A 20,694-nucleotide genomic window follows, 5' to 3' on the forward strand; every position below is an offset into this window, starting at 1 on the left:
GTAGACCATAAGAAACTTTGTTAGCATGACACAAATTGAAAAGCAATTTTCACATTTGATTTCTTCATATTTAACATGTATCTAATGTCAATTATTTTCTGTTCTACCAAAATCAATAACAAAACAATGACCTCTTTTTGTGATTGAACCGTAATCCAAAGTCACGAGATGAGTGATTGAAGAATAAAATAAAATGAAATAGTTGCTCGTGTACGTTCAGATAAAACATTCACTGCAATGGCAAAGTGTGTGAGCGATACATAAATACAAATATACATATGAATGAATGTTTTTCAGTACATACCAAAATCAACCAACCTTCAAAAATGTCAATAATCTCTGACAACAACTTAAAACTTGATATGTTAAAGAAAAATAAAATAATAATAACAGAAATCCAACAAACAAACAAATAAACAACCCACACAGGAGTTATTATAAACTAAAAAGATAATAAAATCAAAAATACAGACAAATTCTCACGTGTAAATGAATGAATGTGAAGTCAATTGAATTGAATTGAAGAACAAACAAACAAAACAACACAAAGTATACAAGGAGAGGAACAAACAATCCTCCAAGTATAAAAACCAAACGATTTTCAATTCCATCACCATCATCAGGTCTTATCAATAGGAACCAGTATGTGAGCGGGTTAAAACACATAGCAAACATACAAATATGCACGAGACAGCACTGACCTCACCCACTAGTGGAGCGTGCGAAACGTGCGAGCGCGCCCTCTAAACAAACCGTCAAATATTTGAAACTAGTATCCAGACAGACAGACGGACGGCATAAATAACAGACAGATCGATATACTTACTCTCACATACAGCACAAACATCATCACAGTTTTGGTGGCAAACAAGTTTTATTATTTCTGTTTTCCAGCGAACTGGATTTGAACTTTGGTAATGGTGGTGGTGGTGGTTGAAACGGCAAATGCCTGATTTCTTGGTCGGCAGGCTGGTTGTTGGTGGTTGGGCTTATAGTAGTTTCATTTGGCAGATAAGTAGTTATCCAACCTGTATATACCCGTGTTTGTGTATTGCTTTTGAATGAACAAAAACAAAAAAAAAGCTAAACAAAATGCACAAATACTTAATAAAGAGTGAGCGAGCGAAACTAAACAGGCAGCTTAGCTGTTGATCAGGTCCCAGGTAGAGGAATCCTATACAGCAGCCACATCATTGCTTTGGCATGCGGTATTCATGCATTAGGTCAAGGATTCTCTACCGGTTCCTGTCGCTCTATTCTATTGGGCGCTTGAGGTATGACATGGTAATGTTATGGTGCTGGTGGTTGATATGACGCTCCAGAAAAACATGTTTTCTTTTCCGTACTCCCTCTCTCACTCTCTTTTATCAGCAGACAGGAATAAACTTTAGCTTTTGTTGTTGTGGTTGTGGTTGCTGTTTCATTATTATTATTATTGCAAGTGCCACCAATAAATACTGGTACACCACAAAAGATGTAGAAAAGTTGAAAATAAGAAGATTTTAATGCAAACCCACAAATACGTTTCCTGAGTACTTGTGTGTACATTTATGAATCTGTGTGGTTTGGTTTTTTTTTTAGTTGCTGCTAATGTTAGATGGTGGTGTGGTTTCGTTAAAGCTTGAACCTGAATCAAATCAACACAATGCAACATCACTTGTACCTTCACTTGTTGCATCAAGAACCTAATAAAAACAAAGTGGAATTATACTCTTGCAAACATACAAATTTAAACGTGTGTGTATATAGAATTTTTGCTTTATTTACACGTACATACATATGTACGTATGTATATTAGGGTGGGTCGATTTTGTTGACGAAAAATCGTATAGCAGAAACGCATTCTACGGAAAATTCCAAGATATTTTCCCCAAGGAACCATAGGTCTAAAATCAAATCCTATGTTGCGCATTTCATCTTTTATCCAATGATATTTCAGTATTTATTTTATTTTTAATAGTTTTTTTTATTGCATAAAAGACGAAATGCGCAAGATAGGATTTGATTTTAGATCTATGGTTTCTTGGGGAAAATTTCTTAGAATTTTCCCTAGAATGCGTTTCTGCTATACGATTTTTTTTACTTTTTGATCGTCCATACAAATCGACCCAGCCTAATGTATAGGACGTCAAAAGTGAGTAAACACCAGCGAATTATATATATTTTTTTTTAAATAATGAAAAATATTAGAGTCAGAACCGATTCTAATATTCGGCCTAATCTGCAACAAACCAAAACTTTTAAATTTTTATAAATGGATAGATTTTATGATTTTCATTGTTTTATTAATAAAATCAAATAATTCACTGGTATTTATTCACTTTTGAGGCTGTGTGTAGGTATGTATATTAGGGCGGCTCGATTTTTTTCACGAAAAATCGTATAGCAGAAACGCATTCTACGGAAAATTCTAAGAAATTTTCCCCAAGAAACCATAGGTCTAAAATAAAATCCTATCTTGCGCATTTCGTCTTTTATCCAATGATATTTCAGTATTAATTTTTTTTTTAATAGATTTTTTTATTGGATAAAAGATAGGATAGGACAAGATAGGATTTGGTTTTAGACCTATGGTTTTTTGGGGAAAATTTCTTAGAATTTTAATTTAAATATTTAGTGTCTAGACTCTAGAGATAAATGTTCTTTAGCTGAACCGTTTTAAACACAGCTGCATACAACGCTATATCTGTCATGTCCAAGCTTGTCCTGAATATTTTGATATTCAATAATAAGGAGTGAGATTGAAAAAATCTTAACATACATAAATGGTAATAAAAAAGAAACCACTAAATCTACAGTTTTGATTTGTTTTTATTTTATTGAAATTATTATTACAACTTACAAAAAAAATTATTTTTAAAGTTCTGATCACTAGTTATGAATTTATGAACCTTTTCTGTAAACCCTTCCATAATGGTTTTTATAGTGCTTTCTGTCACTTTGTTCGAACCGGTAGTCCATCTCCGTTTAAAATCTACCACACTTTTGGACAACTTTTTGTGTTCTTCAATTCTCTTTTAACAAGAGTCCATTATCTCTCCACTTGCCTTAGCTCCAGGCAGTTTGGAGGATTTGCCTCTCTTGGTACAAATACCATAAGGAGTGAGATCGAAAAATTCTTAACACACGTTTTTCATTACATTTTTTAACCCAAGTATTATTTGAATTTTTTTTTGATCAAGTTACCTTTGAAAAACATGTCAGTTATTATGTGTAATGTCAATTATATTAATTTTTTTGTTAATCTGATTAAAATGAGTGACCAGAAAAAAGTGCGTACTGAAATTATTAAATATTTTCAACAAAACCCAACTTGGTCTTACAAAAAGTTGGCCAAGCATACAAAGGTCTGCCGTCAAACTGTTTCCAATGTTATTAAACAGTACCGGGAGAACTTGTCAGTTGATAGAAAACCTGGTTCAGGTAGAAGGAATGGTCCACATGATGTTTCTAAAGCCAAAAAAATAGAACGCATTTTCAAAAGAGCTCCCAACACATCCGGTAGGAAAGCAGCCCGGTTAGCTCAGTGCTCGGACTATTTGGTACGAAAAGTTAAAGCTAATGCAGGTTTAAAAACATACAAGGCTCAAAAAGTTCCTGACAGGAACGCTACTAAAAATTTAGAGGCCAAAAACAGAGCACGGAAATTGAAGTCAAGTTTTATAAAAAAATATTCTTGCTGCATAATGGATGACGAAACGTATGTTCTGGCAGATTTTTCGCAACTTCCAGGTCAAAAATTTTATGTTGCTGATGCTCGAGGGAATGTTGAAGAAAAGTTTAGGACCCAAAAGCAGACAAAATTTCCCAGAAAGTTCTTGGTATGGCAAGCAATATGCAGTTGCGGCAAAAGAAGCCACTCATTTGTTACAACGGGCTCTATAAATACCGAAATTTACATCAAGGAATGTTTACAAAAAAGGCTGCTTCCATTCATAAGACTTCATAATGTGTCCACTTATTTTTGGCCTGACTTGGCATCCTGTCACTATGGCAAACAAGCCCTTGAGTGGTACAAGAACAATAATGTGGTATTTGTACCAAGAGAGGCATATCCTCCAAACTGCCCGGAGCTAAGGCCAGTGGAGAGATATTGGGCTCTTGTTAAAAGAGAATTGAAGAGTACAAAAAAGGTGTCCAAAAGTGTGGTAGATTTTAAACGGAGATGGACTACATGTTCGAGCAAAGTGACAGAAAGCACTATAAAAACGTTAATGGAAGGGTTTCCGAAAAAGGTTCAAAATTTCATCACTAGTGATTAAAACTATAAAAATAATTTTTTTTGTAAATTGTAATAATAATTTCAATCAAATAAAAAAAAAATTAAAGCTGTAAGTTTAGTGGTTTCTTTTTTATAAACATATATGTATGTTAAGAATTTTTCGATCTCACTCCTTATTATTGGTCTTGTACCACTCAAGACCTTGCTTACCATAGTGACAGGATGACAGCCAAAAATATGTGGACATATTAAGAAGTCTTATGAATGGAAGCATCTTCTTTTGTTAACATTCCTTGATGTAAATTTCGGTATTAATCGAGTCTTTTGTTCAGCTTCTTTTGCCACAACAATTTTCCCAAGAACTTTTTGGGAAAATTGTCTATTTTTGGGTCCTAAAATTTTCTACCACATTCCCTCGAGCATCAGAACATAAAAATATTGACCCGGAAGCTGCGAAAAATTATATTATATTATGCAGCAGGTATATGTTTTTTTTTAAAAAAATTTACTTCAATTTCCGTTCTCTATTTTTGGCTTCAGCTGAGTTCCTATCAGGAACTTGTATGTTTTTAAACCTGCATTAGCTATAATTTTTCGTACCAATTAGTCAGAGTACTGAGCTAAGCGGACTGCTGTCATACCGGATGTGTTGGGAGATCTTTTGAAAATGCTTTCTATTTATTGGCTTTAGAAACACCATGTGGACCACCCCTTCTACCTGAATCAGGTTTTCTATCAACGGACAAGTTCTGCCGATACTGTTTAATAATATTTGAATCAGTTTGACGGCAGACCTTTGATTGTTTGGCCAACAAAATTCAGTTTTTCTGTGAGTCGGTCTAATTGCATTTTATATGTTTTTTTGTCTACATTTCGTAGATTTATTGTAATGTTGTTGTATGCTTACGATTGGATCAGATGCCTAGAACACGATGAAGATAGAACAAATAAGTTGCATGCAACACATCACTAAAGTGTAGCAACATCATGTTAACAGAAACCAAAAAAAAAAAACAACAACAAAAAGGGTCGATTGTAATAAAGAATCATTATTGCTCTGAATGACTGGTTATGTGAGTTGTTGTGGGAAGCATACAGCAACAACAAATCCAACAATAAACACTATTAGTTTGACAGACGATGAGCAGACAGGCTGACTACTTTATCAGTGTGTGTATTCAGAACAAACAGACTGACTGACTGAATGACTGGTTGTTGTTTGGTCGTACTTATTGGCTGACTGACTGACTGGTTGTCGGTTATTTTTCTATTTATTTGCTATACTTATTTTTTTTTTTTAAATTTATTTTGGTATTAAGTAAGTACATACGTACAAGAAATATGAAAGCGAATTATAGTATTCGTAGTTTGTATTAATGAGTGCCTATCTGTCTGTTTGTCTCGATGGCTGGCTGATTTTCAATTAACATTTTCAGAGTGTCCCAGCTTTAATGTTGTCTTCGTTTTGTGTGTGTGTGTATGTGTTTACAGAGGCAGACAGTCAGACCTCCGACAAACATTCGTTTATTGTTTGACATTTGCGAAGGAGTCAAACTTGTTCGACAACCACGTGTAATGGACGATATTGTTGTTTTATTATTGTTATTGTTGTTGCTGCTGCTGCTGTTTCACTAAATTGCTATACATATTTACCACTAACAACAGCAACAAGTATTGTGGAGGTACCAGTACTAATATTCCAGGGTTTTCTTTATTTTTTTTTTATTATTTGTCTGTTTGTTTATTGTGTCTGCATAAGTTTATCTGTATGAACGTCTGAGTTAAGATTTTATTTTTTAGACCTTTTTTGTGAAACTTGTTCAAGTTTTTTTTATGTATGTAAGTTGTTCTTGTTGTTATGATACTTTTTTTGTTTGCTGGATTTGTTGTTTTTTGTAATAATGATCCTGTTTAGGTTGATATGCATATTATGATGTCATATGTTCATATTTCCGCACTTTTCGTGGGAATTTTTAAAACTTGTTTTTTGTATTTTGTTTATAGTGACTTGTTAGAATGACTCTATTTAAGAAATATGTACTTCCTCAAAATAATGTTTGATTTTTTAAGCTATCAAGACGAAATTTTGTTGTTCCAGAACAAACATTTGATTAGTGAAACCAAATCTTAAATAGATCCTTTTTATACCCACCATCAAAATAGATGGGGTATATTGATTTTGTCATTCCGTTTGCAACACATCAAAATATTTATCGCAAACTCATATTAGTATATATGTATATTCTGGGTCCTCATAAGATTCTAAGACGATCTAGCTACGCCCTATCGTCTATCCATCTGTCTGACTGTTGAAAACATGATAGGGCCCAAACGAAAGGAGCTAGCTGGATGAAATTACTCTTGTTGGCATGGTATTAAAATTAAACAATATAGGTCCATGATTTCACCTAGCCCCCATACAAATTTCCCCCCGGAATACTGTTTGAAGAGCCATAAATATGAAACAGCATCAAATAAAATAAAACTAAATTTTTTGTTTTGAATCATCCTAAGTAAAATAAGTTATTGAAATAAATAATAAATAAATAATTTCGTCAAGTATTTGTCATATGTGACCCTACCTTAACACCCACCTTAAAGTATACCGATTGACTCAGACTTTGATTAAACGATGTCCGTCCGTCTGGCTGACCATGTAAAAATTGTGCGCAAAGTACTGGTCGCAATTTTGAAGATATTTTGATAAAATTTGGTAAATACAATTGTTTTGGCCCAAGGATGAAGCCTTTAGAAACTGGCTGAAATCGGTCTATTATTTCATCTAGCCCCATACAAATTTCCTCCCGAAATTGGACTTTTTCGGTCGTAAATGGTTAATTTATATAGGTATCACTCCAAATAAGTTTTATGTATACAGAATTCATGTCATCTAATTTTAATGATGATCGGTCCATAATTAGTCATAGCTCCCATATAAGACCCGCTTCCGAAAATCACTTTAACGTGCATAAATCTCTTAAAAATGGTAGTATAAACAAACAAATCAACAGAAATAACTTTCATATAAACATAAATCACACGACATAATTTCATGGCGATAGGTCCATAATAAGTCATATATCCATAAATGTTTTCGGTTTTAGCAACAGATAATCAGTTGTCGGTAAAGTATTACGGTTAAAATAACCGAATTTTTGTCACATATAAATCAAATCGAAATTTTTTGTTCTTAAAGGAATAATTAAGGTGCTTAGTTCTACAACTTTTAAAAATATTCATATTTTTAGAAAATAATAAAAAAAGCTTTTACCAACATTGTATAACCAAATATAGTTATTTTATACTTCTTTTAAAACGCTTCTTGAAAAATGCTAAGACAATATATTCGAACAAATTTTATTGGTTTTTTGGTTAGATTTAAAAAATTCCCGGAAATTCCTGGGAATGAAAACATCTTTAAATTTCCTCCCGGGAAAGGTAAAAGTCCGGGAAATTCCAGAGATTTTTATGAAATGATTTGAAAAAGAATCACTTCCATTAAGTTCAAGTTCAGCCAATTGGTCTTTATGTTTAGCAATTTTACAGTCAATGTATTCAGCTCTGATGTCGTGTAACTAACCTTGTATTTAAAAAGTTTAACATTTTCAATTTTCTGAATTACTCGATCATCATCAATAGTGGTTACATACTCTAGATTTTAATTAGACCAGTAGTGTCGAAGATACATATTATTTTCAGTTAATATTTTAATCAGGCCCACTCACTGATTGCAATTGTTACATTTTTCATTGAATGAAATAATATGTATTCATGCACTATTTTAAGTAAAATTTACATATATGTTCAAAACCAAATTAAACATAAAGTTGTCCATTGTGTAGTTATGCGTAATTATGTATATACACTCGAGTGTTCCTTTTTTGCACTATTTGGAATTTCGATAATCCGAAGGTCTAAACTACCTACGTATATACATTATTTAAAAAAAAATTTCGGATACGCATTAATCGGTAATTTCGCAAATCACTAAATCAATATACCTTAATATTTTGACTAATAAATCTACAAAATATAAAAAAAATCATACTAAAATGTAAAACATGTATTATGATGAAAAATGCACAATAAATACAAGCATGGTTAATAAATAGTAGGAATAGTTAATAATAAACAAATGAACAACTTTTGGGTTGGATTAACCGGTAGGTTGCAAGACCGGCCAGACAAATTTAATTCATAAATACTCGTACATACCCGTTATGATGAAGTTCGTTAAACTTTTAACAGTTTTGTTGATCGTGAAGATGACGATGATGATGATGATGATGATGCTGATGCTGATAATGATTATCTATTATGTACTTAACTGGTACGACTCTGCAAATGAATGAATGAATGAGTGAATAAATGTAGTTTGTCTGTCTGCCTGCAAGTACAATAACATCATAACTCAACATGTGTACAGCAACAACTAAATACTTAGTACAAGTATTTGGCGAATATAAATAACTAAAATTTATTTTGTTTATAAATACTTATGTACGTACGTACATGTTTCTTTTTCTTTTTTTTTTTTGTTCATTCACTGCCTACGATTGACTGAACTACGAGTACAGCTGATAAATCCGGTTGATCCACTAAATGCGAGTGGTAAACAAACGTCAACAAAAAAAAAAACTAAATACAACAAATATGGATTTAATTGTACAACTATTAATACCAATACGAGGGCTGTTTAATAAATACATACTTAAGTACATGTTTTTAAAATACAGCATCATTCTATTGACATTTGTTTACTAATCAAATAATTCCTTCCATTGAACTAAAAGTAAGTGAATTATGTATGCCCTGTTTGAGAATGTTGTTAGTAGATACTTTTTAAACAACCTGCGTATGAAAAAGAAGCATCATTTATAGTTGGCGCTTTTATTTTAACAAAAACATTTCTTTATGTTTATAACTAACTGTTAATGTTGTTTTGACCAATAATTGTTAAATTGTTGAAAGTTTATTGTGCTTTTCGTATTGTTGTTATTCTTGTATTTACTATTGTATATAATAAATCATAACCTGCCGCAACATGTTGGTTATTTACGGGTGGCTAGTTAAATCGAACGCAAAGATAGTGCGTAGATCAACGTCATTATTGTGGCGTCAAATGTTGTTAAACAACATGAAAATAATCAAGACAGTGTATTTCATATTTTACACATCCATTTATGCGTTTTATTTGTAGATATGTATGTACGTATGTATGTGTAGTACATTAGGATGGACCCATTTTTGTATGGCTCAGCAATGAACTCTTGAATTTTGGTAACGAATTTATAATTGGGGGATTCAAACGGTCTGCTATTAGGTCGTATTGTCATAATGTCGTAAAATATTTTTTTAGTTAAAACAAATTCTTGTTGTGCTGCAAACAAAAAAAGTGTTATTATATGACAAACCAATAAACATAGTTCTAAAAGTCTTATTAGTTTATAACTTTTTTGTTTGAAACCCAACAAAAATTTATTTAAACTAAAAAAATATTTTATGACATTATGACAATACGACCTAATAGGAGACAGTTTGAATCCCCCAAATATGTTGAGATTTTTAGAAACAACTTTTTAAAAATTTAAAACCTCGAATCCCATATGGCTGTCATCATTTCATACCCTAGTTGTCATTCCTTTTGTAAATTCTACAATATTTACCAATCTATTAATTATATATGTATATATACCTGATGTTCTGTCTGAGTGTTGTTGAAAAATGTTTTCAAGCCTCTTGATAACCCAGAGGGCTATCAATTTATTGAAAATAAATAAAATCAGCTAAATCGGTCGATAAACGGGTGATTCATTTAGAGTTTTCTTTGTGTTTAAAGAGAATAAGACCAGTCACATGTGGTCCGCAAAACTAGTGGATATTAGTTTTTCTTATCATGAAATTACGCTGAGCTGACATCAATTAGAGAATCGATTTCTATTAATGTTTAAAAATATAATTTGGTAGAATTCAAGTTTTGACTTTGAGTATGATTTCAAAATGCGGGTTTTACAATAGATGGCGTATATTTTGAACGCGGTTTTTGCTTTTAATAACTTATATGTCATTTTATCTCTCATTTATTCTCACTTAGTTATTGAACATTATAGTGTAAACAACAATGTTTCATTTTGCTTCATGTCCAATTTGGTGCCAACAAAGCGTCATATTCGGGAAGTTTTGCTTCACGTCAATAATTTGAAAAAAGTGCCGCTGAAGCATTCACCAAAGCTTATGGTGAATGGGTTTCATCGGTTTCAACGTCCGAGAGATGATTTGTGCGGTTCACAAGTGCTGATTTTGACACGAAAGACAAAGATCGACCAGGCTAGCCAAAATAGTAAAAATAAAAAAGTTTGAAGACCAAGAATTACTCCAGGAAGATTGTTCTCAAACTCAACAAGAGCTTGCAAGATCATTGGGAGCTAATTAAAGAATATGTAATCATTATTTATTAAAGAAATTCAAGGAAATTTTTAACGTTTTTTATGTTTGTTATTCTAAATAACAAGGTGTAAAAAAACTTGTCAAAAGGTCAAAGGCAATCCCGCAATTCCTAAAAATTGGAGCCAAAATCCCAAAAATGGTATTTTTTTTACAATTTTGCCTATAGGGTCCAAAACTTGTCAAAAGGTCAAAGGCAATCCCGCAATTCCTAAAAATTGGAGCCAAAATCCCAAAAATGGTATTTTTTTACAATTTTGCCTATAGGGTCCACATTTCCCTCTGGGAAATACTTTGGCGATATCATATCAAGGTTTCCAAAGCTGCTTTTTGTTTTCTGATCCCAGCTTTGGGATTTTAGAACATGTGGCCCAAAGTTGAATTTTTGATAAAAAATAGGTCAAATTCCGAAGGGCGTAGGGGCGATATATTCTAAGAATAGGACACGTTATTTCTATCAAAATGTTCTCCGTAAAGATATCTTTCAGAAAAACATAAAATTGTTATATGTTCTTAAAGAAAGTTTTATTTTTAATTAAAAAAGAGTTAAGTCTCCTTTTCGCCCAAAAACAGCAACAATCAACTATTTTTGGAATATTTAAATTGAAAATCGTTTATTTTTGGATCAATAATTGATATTGCTCTGAAATCTTTTTGTATGTTATTCGTAATTTAGTTGTCTAATTAATAAAATTCGAGTCCATTCGGTCTAAAAGTGCGACCCATATTTTTAAAAAAGCGCACCAAGGTATGGCAACATTTTAAAATTTCAATTTTGAAATGCCTATAACTCGGAAATTATAAGAGATAAATGGGCACACGCAAGCATGGTTTTTCAAAACCTCTTTCAAATCGGATAGGAAACAAAAAAATTGCACCTGTTTAAACATTTTACATGTCGAAGGTACCCTACTTTGAGCCCCCATTGCGCCGCCTCTGGATCATATGTATGGCCCATTTTACGCCCACGTCAAATTTTATCCCGATCGGACCAGCCGTTTAGAAATGCCAGATTTATATCCAACAAATTTTGATTCTGCCCCACTGAGCAGTTCTTTTGACTCGAAATCCATATGTTGTTAGAAAGATGGGAAAATGTCATAGCTAACATAATGGCCAATACTTTTGAATAAATTTATATTGTACAAATGTTTCAAAATAAAAGTTAAATATTTGAACAAATCTCGAATTTTTCAGTCATACACCCAATATTTACATGAACTTATCCGCGTCCGCAGAAATTTGCTTCGACAACAAGCAAATTGGGGAAAAAATTTAACCTGAATTTGTTTACCTAAACAATTTTATTTAGAAAAATATATAATCTAACGTGTTTATATATCATTTGAACATGATTCAAACAAACTCATCTGTAAGATTTGTGCCCGTGAATTCAGATTTTTAAAATTAAATGGATCAGAATTAGTCGAAACACTGCACTGGCTTAAAGCAACGTTTTTAGAAATTGTGCCGTCCTAATATTTAGACATTAATATGTATGTATGTACTTAAGTATGGGGCTTTTTGACCGCCACCAACGTTTCAGCATTATTATTATAAGTTTTTGTTGCTGCTGTTACTGTTTTTCTTGGGTTTTTGTTTTTATTCTTTTACTACCAATTATTAAAGTAGTCGATGGCGATGCATAGAATTTCATTAATTGTTTCAAACGTTTTTAAAGCGTTAGTTAGCTAGTTGTTCTTCTGTTTGCTTTATTTTTATTGTGTGTCAGCTGAAAAAGAAAAACGTTACATGATTTTATTTCTGTTGATGGCAGCATGTGGACAGGAGGGAATATGGGCAGGATACCACTTGTATTATGTTGCTACTACACACAAACAAACAAACAAACAAACACACACTCACAGCATAGTAGTCAGTGGAATGAACGTAGAAGTTGAGTTTTTCATTCTAGACTTTTAGTTTATTGTCTTTGTTGGCCATTAATGGGTTTTATTTAGTTTTTTTTTTTGCTGATCCATTATGGTTTATTTGTTTGACTGTTATCTCTAGATTTGAACATGCCGCCAGGTGTATCCTTCTTAGTTTGGACGTTGTTTTTGTTTTTTTTGTTTTGTAAGTACCAACCAAATTGGGGGGAAATTTAGCTCAACTCAATGTGATAAGAATCAATTAATTAGTGTTGCTACGTTCCTTGGTTTCTTTTTCGTTGTTGTTGTTGCTGTAGTTTATCAGTTTTTGTCGAATGTAAAGAGAACAACAGCAACAACCACAACTGTAATGGAGAAGAAGAAACTGTTGTGTTGTTTGTATATTATTCTTTTTTTTAATCAGATTTGTGTGATATTAGTCTTTTAGTCTTTAAGTTTTTCTGTTGTTTTTATTTTTTTTGCGCCAAGTTTTCATCTTTGTCGTCTTTTATTTCATTTAATTTCGTTTTATTAGTGTGTGTTCACTTGAACGTGTAAAAGTTTAATCACAGCATGTGACTTGTTGGCCACTAATGGGTGTTTCCTCATTTAAAGTTTTGTTCCAATGTTAATATTCTACATACTTACTCACTTACTTACTTACTTATATGTAGTGTTTTTGTTGCTGCTGACGCTGTTTAGGATTTGCCGGTGCTTTTGCTGCTGCTGCTGGTCTACATTTAATTTATGCTTTGCAATTTTTTTCTCCGCTCTTGTGCTGCCTTGTAGTCGATGGATGTCTTTTGGCGGGATGGCAAGAAAGTATTAAGTTTAAACTAAATTAGCATTTAGATTAGATTACTGAAATTGCAGTAATTAATAAATAGTTGGCATCGTTGGACTTAAAAAATATGTGATTTTAATGAAAATTATTGCGTTGTTACAATTAGTCAAATGGCGGATGAAACAAAAACGGCAATTAGAATTTGAAATTCAAATGTTTTTTTAATGAAAATTTTATTTGTGCGTTGGTTTTATTACACCTAACGATAATGGCTTATAGACATGGCTTATAACGATAGGTAAAGCAACTGTAACTCCAAGTTTTTCCAGATTAAATCGTTTCATTTAAGAAAATATTGATCATAAGGATTTAATTAGATTTTTGTGGCATACGTACGTAGTTTATTGATGTTAAAATAAAATAGCCGCCTCTGGAGATCTGATCGTTTATGATCGAGAAATGTGATTTAGTACATTTTTTTAGATTTCAAAGTGTGCCGGGTGGAATATTGTAACACTAGGTCTAAAAGTTAATTGCTGAAAATAAGAGCGAAATCGGACAATGATTTTGGGACGCTCATCGAGGTCAAATGCAAAATTTTACTATTTATATGAAATAAATTGTGAAACTCCTTAACTTTCTGCATTATTTTACAGAAATATGTAGAATTATTTATTTTAATGACAATTATAGTAAAATATATCTTTTGGTCAAAATTACTCACAAATGTTAAACTTTATTATCGCTAAAATTCGGAAAAATGCTAATTTTCCATTTTTTTTTTAATTTTGCTACTAAGTAATTACTTTTACAATTGAATGCAAAAAAATCGAAATGTGTAATGAGATATATGTATATGACACAAATTGGTTAAACAATTTTAAAGTTTTTAATAATTTCCCAGACTATTAACATGTCTCAGGCCACTTAAACATGACATTTAGAAACAAAATTAACATATTTTGAGAAATATTAAAATAAAAGCTAATTTTTACTTAAAATATATCCGTATTTACTTGTATATGAGTTTTTGTCTTCGTGGGATACCGCTAACCTATTCGCATTTATGACCGACAAAATTTAATTTAATTTCAAATCTCCATTTAAATTTTTAAAAATTAGTTTAGACAAATTTCAGAATTTAAAATTTTTATTCCATATTATAATTTATTGAGATTATAATATGGAATAAAAATATGAAAAAAAATATTTTCGGGAAAAACAAATTTGTTGGCCATATTTTGGCGAATGATACCAATGTATCGAATCTTATAGGTCAGATAATTTTAAATATACTCTGAAAGTTTAACTAAAAGCGGACAACGTTAACCCTTAAATAGTAAAGGTAAAAGGTAACATTTTTGAGTTTCTAAATGAATTATTATAGTATTTTTGGGCCGATTTTAATGAAACTTGAGAAAAAATACCTTACAATAACAGTGCAAAAATGGAAATGAACCCTTAGAGCATTTGGGGTCAAAATGACCCTCAATTTGACTGTGTTATTCGTGATTTTAAAAGTTGACCCCAAGTGCTCTAAGGGTTAATTTTAATTTTTATATTGTTATTGTAAATTCCGGCCCGAGAATTTATAAAATATTACTCATACTACCAGTAACCCATTTTATGGATAAAAATATATAATAAGCAGGGAAACCGGAAATATGCTCTAAAAAAGCGTTTTAGGCGCTTTAAATATGCAGTAAAAACTTTAAAATATGCTCTTAAAATTTAAAAAATATGCTCTTAAAAAAACAAACTTTTACATAATTTTTAACCAAAAAAAATTTACTTAAATTTTCAAATAAAAATCGTTGTCTATTGGATCTGAAAACATTTTTAAATATAGAAAATGTTCTTTCGACATCAACTGATGTTACAGGAGCAAATTTAAAAGACAACATTTCTTTAACACTTAGAACGGTTAAGTTTGAATTAGAACTAAAATTTGATATTTAGATGGAGCTATTATTAAAATAGTGCTTATTTTATATTAAAACAAGTAAGAGAGCTATACTCGGCTGTGCCGAATCTTATATACCCTTCACCTAATTATACTTCAAAATAAAAAAATTTAAATATTTTTAGGTGAACAAAAATTTTTTTTCAGTTTTTTCATTTTTTGGATAAAAAAATTTTTCGAATTGTTATTTTAAATTTTAAAAAAAATTTCTGTTTTTAAAATTTTTTTTTTTGGTGAAAAGCCATCTATTTTTCAATTTTGAATTTCAAACAAAGGAAGTAAAAACCTGTAACACAACAGCGAAAAATAAGTAAGACAAAATTTGTTTTTGATAAACTCAAAATATGCTATTAAACAGTAAAATATGCTCTCAAAACGCAAAATATGACATAAATATGCTCTTAAAACAAATATATGCAAAAATATGAATTTAAGGGTAAAATATGCAAAAATATGCACTAACAAATCGATGCCAAAATTCTTAAATAGTTCTGAAACGTGTAAATATCTTATCCATGTGCTCATTCGACTCACCAGAAAAAACATGCATTTGCATATTTTGGTTTCCCTGATAATAAGTTATTCTCATTTGAAGTTATCACATCAAAAAATATTGTTCTAGGGTTTGAATTATAATTCAGCGACATGACAAATATTTTCTTTTTGGTTTTTCACGGAAATGACTTTCATTATATTCAGGCGGGTTTAAAATGATACACAATTGCAAATTGTACATTTGGAACAAATGTGAGAAAATTAGAAAATCCTGATCTTAATATTTTGGGCTCGCTGACGGCTAACCTAAATATATTTGATGATACACTATTCAGCAAATATGTATTTGTCCTCGTAAGATCAAACAATATAATAATGTGCAGGGGTTGCTGACTTGACAGCCCTTGGCAGAGTGAACTCGGGTAATTTCGATGCGTAGATACGATAATTTTCTAATTTTAAGAATTTTTGTTCTAATGTCAGCACTACTTGTCATGTCAAGGTGCATCTAAAGAGCTGAATTGATCAGCAAATGGAGCTGATGTCTGCTCTTTTTTTTATCGCATAGAACATCAGAATGGATTTATTTAAAGTAATCTGTTTAATTTTAAACAGTTTTATTTCTTAAATAAACAAACATTATTAAACACCACAAAAACAAAACAAACAAACAACTTTAAGTATGCAAAGAGCTAAAGGCAGGCATTGTTTTCATAGTTTGCTGGCTTGTTGCTGCAAGTTGGTTGGACGTTTCTTTTTTTTTGGCTTAAATGTTTCTCTGACAATGCAGTTTTAGTAGTTTCAGTTTGGCATTGTTCTGCATCTTGTAGAGTTTTGACTAGAAAATGGATACGTTTGCGATTACTCTTGGGTGTTGGAGGTTTAAGTGTGTAATTGTTTTTTGTTTTATTTTTTTGGTTTTTTGTTTTGTTGCCGAAAGCCAAATTTTGTGTAGTGAGAAGTTAAATGCGGCTGCTTTGACAATGGTGTTTGGTGGTGGTGGAGCTGTAAATTGAAGGCAGTGGTGGTTGGTCGTTGGTTTTGCTCGTGGATTTCTTTAATTTTTTTTTCTTCTTTGGCGCAGTTACCATGCACTAGTTTAAATCATGTGGGCGTGTGTAATGGCTGGAATGTGGAGGCCGCTTATGGATTTGGTTTCTTTTTGTTTTGTTTTGTTTTATTTTTCGTCGTTTGTTTATTAATTTTACTGTGAATGCATTAAACATAAATTTCAGCTGGTTGCATTATTTGTTTTTATACCCTTCAGCTTCGTGAGAAGGGTATATATAAGTTTGTCATTCCGTTTGTAATTTCTACATTTTTCATTTCCGACCCTATAAAGTATATATATTCTGGATCCTTATAGATAGCGGAGTCGATTAAGCCATGTCCGTCTGTCTGTCTGTCTGTCTGTCTGTCTGTCTGTCTGTCTGTCTGTCTGTCTGTCCGTCTGTCTGTCTGTCTGTTGAAATCAGTTTTCTGAAGACCCCAGATATCTTCGGGATCCAAATCTTCAATAATTCTGTCAGACATGCTTTCGAGAATTTTGCTATTTAAAATCAGCAAAATCGGTTCACAAATGGCTGAGATATGAGGAAAAAACCAAGACAACCTCGATTTTTGACCTATTTTTTTACCTATATCTGGATTACTAAGACATTAATATAGACAATATGGATATCTAATAATAGATATTTCAAAGACATTTGCAACGACGTATATAAGACCATAGTAAGTTGGACCTACAATGGGTCAAAATCGGGAAAAAAATTTTAACCCGAATTTTTTTAAAAAAAAAAAAAAAATTAAAAAACAAAAAAAAAATTTTTAAATTTAAAAAAAAAATTTTAAAATTTAAAAAAAAAATTTTAAAATTTAAAAAAAAAAAAATTTTAAATTTTAAAAAAAAAAATTTTAAATTTAAAAAAAAAAAAAAATAATAGAAAAATTTTTTTTTCCAAAAAATTAAAAAAACTGGAAAAAAAACTAAATTTTGTTTACCTAAAAATATTTAAAATTTTGAAGTATAATTTGGTGAAGGGTATATAAGATTCGGCACAGCCGAATATAGCACTCTTACTTGTTTTTTCTTAACTTTATGGATTTTAAGCTAATGGCGCCGTTATCACTGCTCTACAATGTCCGTTGAATTACACCTCCTTTTTTTATAGTTAATTCAGTTGCATGTGTATTGTACATTGTACAATACTGTGTTAGTGTTTGAGTTTTGAAAAACTGAAATACATTCTAGTATTTTCTTCCTAAAATATTCATTGTAACGCAGATCTGCATCATGAAATCATGTATGGGTTTCATTTCATAACTTTTTATGCTGCACATTGTGTTTGTGTTCGTTTGAGTTCTTTGGACACCTTGTGTATGTATGAATGAATTTATGTTTTTTTTTATTTTAAGATGTTGCACTTGCAGTGGTGGCATTGTCTAAGGCAAGTGTTTGCCAATGGTTGGTTGTTTGGTTGATTGTGTTTAATAATCGTTATTAAATATGCACCACTTAGTATCATACAAATAAATTATTTTCATATGCACTCAAACACACTCTACTCCACTTCCAACTACTGATCTGAAAATTGCATTTGGGACACACATAGATAGATGTTCCTGCACTCAAACTTATTTTTCTTTTTTCATTATTTTGGTTGGCCAAGAATTGGTTTTCATGAATGTCCAACAGCCGATCTTTACGTATTTACCAACATTTACTTCATTTATGTTGTACATATGCTTGGTTTTTGTTGTTTCCATTTACGCCTGAAATGTTTACATCTCGCTCTCTCATCATTGATCTTCAGCTTGATTATAATTATTAAAGTGCTGCATCCATGAGTACGTGCCTTTTGAGGTACATTCGGGTCCGCGTTTGCAATTTACTTACAAAGTCCACATGTACATTGTACAATGTACATATTTTGAAAAGTTCCTTGTGTGGCCTTTTTGATGGTCAATTCGTTGTCGTCTTGTAAATATACGAGTATGAGTAATATGTAATTGACTTTGTTGTTGTTGTTTGTTTGTTTTGTGCATAGTTTGTGCATAAATCTGTTTATACAGTAAATGCCCGGTATAACGGATCTCAATTTAATGGATCTCGATATAACGTGTAGCGAAATGTTTATTATTTAACATGTTTGATACAACAAAAGTTGGGAAAATAAATCAAACGACCAAATTTTTATAAATGGTATATCAAGTTATTAAGTATGGCTCTAATAGTCGTCGATCTCTATAGAATGGTCGTCAATGGAATTGCATAGCCGTAGAAAAAACAAGTAAGAGAGCTATATTCGACTATGTCGAATCTTATATACCCTTCACCAAATTACTTCAAAATAAAAATTTTAAATATTTTAGGTAAACAAAATTAATTTTTTTTCCAAAGTTGTTTTTTTAATTTTTTGGAAAAATTTTTTTTTTTTGGTTTTTTCAATATTTAGCGAAAAAAAACTTTTGGTGAAAAAAATTCGGGTTAAAAAATATTTTTTTCCGAGTTTGACCCATTGTAGGTCCAACTTACTATGGTATTATATACGTCGTTGCAAAGGTCTCTATAATTAGATATCCATATTGTCTATATTAATGATTTAATAATCCAGATATATGTCAAAAATAGGTAAAAAATCGAGGTTGTACTGGTTTTTTCCTTATATCTCAGCCATTTGTGGACCGATTTTCTCCGAGCCAGAAGAATTCCGGAGATATTGATGTATGAAGTGTGTATATAAGTTATTTGGGGGCTTTGGAAAGTTTATTTCAACAGACAGACAGGCGGACATGGCTTTATAGGGTCGGAAAATTATATTGTGGAAATTACAAACGGAATGAAGAACTTATATATACCCTTCTCACGAATGTGAAAGGTATAATTATAATGATGGACTCCATACTAACGATGGTTAGCTATATATTGTTACGTTTTAACCTTTTCAAAACGCTGGTTTATTTCCTTTAAATAAACCGGATACTTTTGATTGCAAATAAAAGCCGTTAAGTAGTTTGAAAATTGTAACAACTCTTTATTTCTTTAAAATGTACAACAACAACAGAATTAAATAGCCACTCAATGTTTTTTTATACACGTTTATAAATTCTCAGAATTACAGACACAATTTATAATGTAAACGAATTTACTTGAAAAAAACACAACACACTTTAAGGCACTTAGATGATGTTTCTTCGAAAAGCGTCTCTGATCAACTCACTCACGACTGCAACCTCTGCCACTATTTATAACACTGCATTACCATCTAGAAAGCTCTTTAACTGTCAAAGTTCGAATATTCTAGATCATACGCCATCTGTGGTGTACTTTCTACTATGTTCTTTAACTGAATATTCGAATACAGCGTTGCCAACTTACGATCAAATCAACTGAAAGCTTTTATTTAACAATGCCCACAGATATGTTACAGTCTGCCATTACAGCACTGTTATTTGAAAGCATTATGCTACTTTTAAATCAGCTACTTTAAATCGTTTTATTTGAATTCAAGTACAATTTCGTAACAATATATTCAAAAAGAGATGTTATTTTCAAATCGGATTCTATTGGATAACCAGATAAAAAGATTGTTCACACTAGCGAACCTAGTGCCTCTGGAAGAAAGTTATAGCGGGATTGAATAACTATGAGCTAATGCAACTGGAACAAAGAAAATTAAATATTTTCTTCTTGGAAATGCAAATAAATATTTGGAACCGAAATCACTACCAATAAAAGCTTTAAATAATTCTAACCTTCGGAGCAACAATTAGAAAAAATCTACAAAAGATGGTAAAATTTGGACGATATTCTGCCCCCTGAAAACTTATTTAAAAATTAAATCTCGATGTAATGTTTTTTTGGATTTAATATCCCTCATTATAGCGGGGATTTGCCTGTAGTCCATTCATTCAT

General features: G+C 31.4%; 1 protein-coding gene across 4 annotated transcripts in view; it reads left to right on the plus strand.

Annotated features, from left to right (window-relative positions):
- grh (grainy head) overlaps positions 1-20,694 on the plus strand; it is a 187,544-nt gene that overhangs the window by 25,058 nt on the left and 141,792 nt on the right. The gene's annotated exons all lie outside the window — the stretch shown is intronic.

The sequence above is a fragment of the Calliphora vicina genome, chromosome 5 (genome assembly GCF_958450345.1).
Source record: "Calliphora vicina chromosome 5, idCalVici1.1, whole genome shotgun sequence".
Classification (NCBI taxonomy): Eukaryota; Metazoa; Arthropoda; class Insecta; order Diptera; family Calliphoridae; genus Calliphora; species Calliphora vicina.